The sequence below is a fragment of the Physeter macrocephalus genome, chromosome 20 (assembly GCF_002837175.3).
Source record: "Physeter macrocephalus isolate SW-GA chromosome 20, ASM283717v5, whole genome shotgun sequence".
Lineage (NCBI taxonomy): Eukaryota > Metazoa > Chordata > Mammalia > Artiodactyla > Physeteridae > Physeter > Physeter macrocephalus.
This window is the reverse complement of record NC_041233.1, coordinates 113,635,287-113,638,410: the sequence shown is the minus strand read 5'-3', so window position 1 is coordinate 113,638,410 and position 3,124 is coordinate 113,635,287.

Here is a 3,124-nt window from a genome sequence, read left to right as displayed (position 1 = left end):
TATTTGACTTTTTTTTTTTTTTTTTTTGCGGTACGCGGGCCTCTCACTGTTGTGGCCCCTCCCGTTGCAGAGCACAGGCTCTGGATGTGCAGGCTCTGGACGCGCAGGCTCAGCAGCCATGGCTCCCGGGCCCAGCTGCTCCGTGGCACGTGGGATCCTCCCAGACCGGGGCACGAACCTGTGTGCCCTGCATCGGCAGGCAGACTCTCAACCACGGTGCCACCAGGGAAGCCCTTCATTCTTTTTTATGGCTGAGTATTGTTCCTTTGTATGTAAACACCATATCTTCTTTATCCATTCATCTGTTGGACACTTAGGTTGCTTCCATATCATGGCTATTGTAAATAATGCTACTATGAACATTGGGGTGCATGTATGTTTTTGAAGTAGTGTCTTTGTTTTCTTCAGACAAATACCCAGGAGTGGAATTGCTGGATCACCTGGTAGTTCTGTTTTTAATTTTTTTTGGAGGCTCCGTACTGTTTTCTATAGTGGCTGCACTACAGAAATTTACATTTCCACCAACAGTATACAAGTGTTCCCTTTCTCCACATCCTTGCCAACCTTTTTTTATTTGTAGACTTTCTGATGATAGCCATTCTGATAGGTGTGAAGTGATATCTCATTGTGGTTTTGATTTGCGTTTCTCTAATGATTAACAATGTTGAACATCTTTTCATGTGCCTGTTAGCCATCTGTATATCTTTTCTGGAAAAATGCCTATTCAGGTCTTCTGCCCAGTTTTTTTTTTTTTTTTTTTTTTTTTTTTTTTTTTTTTTGCATTACACGGGCCTCACACTGCTGTGGCCTCTCCTCTCCCGTTGCGGAGCACAGGCTCCGGACACACAGGCTCAGCGGCCATGGCTCACGGGCCCAGCTGCTCCGCGGCACGTGGGATCCTCCCAGACCAGGGCATGAACCCGTGTGCCCTTCATCGGCAGGTGGACTCTCAACCACTGCGCCACCAGGGAAGCCCTCTTCTGCCCATTTTTAAATTAGGTTGTTAGGATTTTTTTTTGATATTGAGTTGTATGAACTGTTTGTATATTTTGTATATTAGCCCTTTATGGGTCGTATCATGTGCAAATATTTTCTCCCATTCAGTAGGTTATCTTTTCATTTTGTCAATGGTGTCCTTTGCTGTGCAAAAGCTTTTAAGTTTAATTAGGTCCCATTTGTTTATTTTTGCTTTAGTTTTTTTTTTTGCCTTGGGAGACAGATCCAAAAAAAAAATATTGCTATGATTTATGTTGAAGAGTGTTCTGCCTATGTTCTCTTCTAGGTGTTTTATGGTTTTAGTTCTTACATTTAGTTCTTTATAAGTCCAATAATTCTTTTATGCAGTATTATATTGAAGTCCTTGGAAATTTTAGTAGGTCTATAAAAAGTTTTCAAGGGAAATATAATTTCTATTGCATTAAAAATGTATTTGTGGGCCTCCAAAATTATAGTTTCACTCACTTAACATCACTTAAGGTAAGAAAGTTTTAACTAATGTGGTCTTTATCGCCTATTCCACATCTATATGGAGTTTGACCTTGGTAGAAGATAAATTTAAAAGTTTAAAAAGTAGGTTTAGATTAGCTTGAGATTTTGAAAGTTGGTAGAAAAAATACTAATGAAAGGAAATTTTGTGTAGTTAAAATTTTTGTTAAGCAATTTAGAGAGAATTTTGTGCCAAATTAGAAATCTGAGATACAGAAAGATGGAGTTAGTTCCCATTTAAAATAGGCCATTGTTCTGAGTGAGGTTCCCCTCCTGAAGCCTTAGATAATCCTCAGAGAAGCCTGGTTTTATTAGGCCACCTCCTAACACAGGAAGTGCCTCTTTCTCTGAAGCAAGATATAAGGAGAGTGAAATACAATTAGTAATATTTCTGAAATACTCCTAGAAGTTTATTTTCAAAGAGAAAAAGCTCAATCTAATTGACATTTTATCCCAGATGTTCCCAGGCTATGTTTATCTTGAAAGGGTCCCTAGAATCATTTCATATTAAATGTGCGAGTTCCTTCGGAGTGTTTTTAGATCAACCTGTTCATTTACTATATAAGGAAACTGGGAAATAGAGCTGTCACTTAGTAATGTGAACCAACTTGCCTTGTAAGATTCAAATCTATTACTAAAGCCCATGATTTTGCTGTCATACAATTTGTCCCTAAATTAGGAAGAGCCATAACTCTGTGGCCAATAGTCTGCAAGGTTTGATACACTTGAACATTTGTAAACTTTCACCAAATTTGATCTAGGAACCCTACTTTGTATGTAAGGATGGCCATGTGATTTATCATTCAAACCAGGGTGTTTTGAGAGGAAGAGGGTGTGCTAGATGAAGCCCACACCAAAATCACAAAGAAAATCTGGAACTGTCTCTGACCGGCCAGGACACATGCTCACCCTCTATGTGTGGACTTAATGGTTCTTCTTTCTTTCTTTCTTTCTTTCTCTCTCTCTCTCTCTCTCTCCCCCTCCCTCCCTCCCTTCCTTTCTTTCTTTCTTTCCTTTCTTTCTTTCTTTCATCTTTATTGGAGTATAATTGCTTTACAATGGTGTGTTAGTTTCTGCATTATAACAAAGTGAATCAGTTATACATTTACATATATCCCCATGTCTCCTCCCTCTTGCGTCTCCCTCCCACCCTCCCTATCCCACCCCTCTAGGTCGTCACAAAGCACCAAGCTGATCTCCCTGTGCTATGCCGCTGCTTCCCAGTAGCTACCTATTTTACATTTGGTAGTGTATATATGTCCATGCCACTCTCTCACTTTGTCCCAGCTTACCCTTCCCCCTCCCTGTATGTTCAAGTCCATGCTCTAGTAGGTCTGTGCCTTTATTCCCATCTTGCCCCTAGGTTCTTCATGAACATTTTTTTTTTTTTTAGATTCCATATATATGTGTTAACATATGGTATTTGTTTTTCTGTTTCTGACTTACTTCACTCTGTATGACAGACTCTAGGTCCATCCATCTCACTACAAATAACTCAGTTTCGTTTCTTTTTATGGCTGAGTAATATTCCATTGTATATATGTGCCACATCTTCTTTATCCATTCATCTGTCGATGGACACTTAGGTTGCTTCCATGTCCTGGCTATTGTAAATAGAGCTGCAATGAACATTTTGATA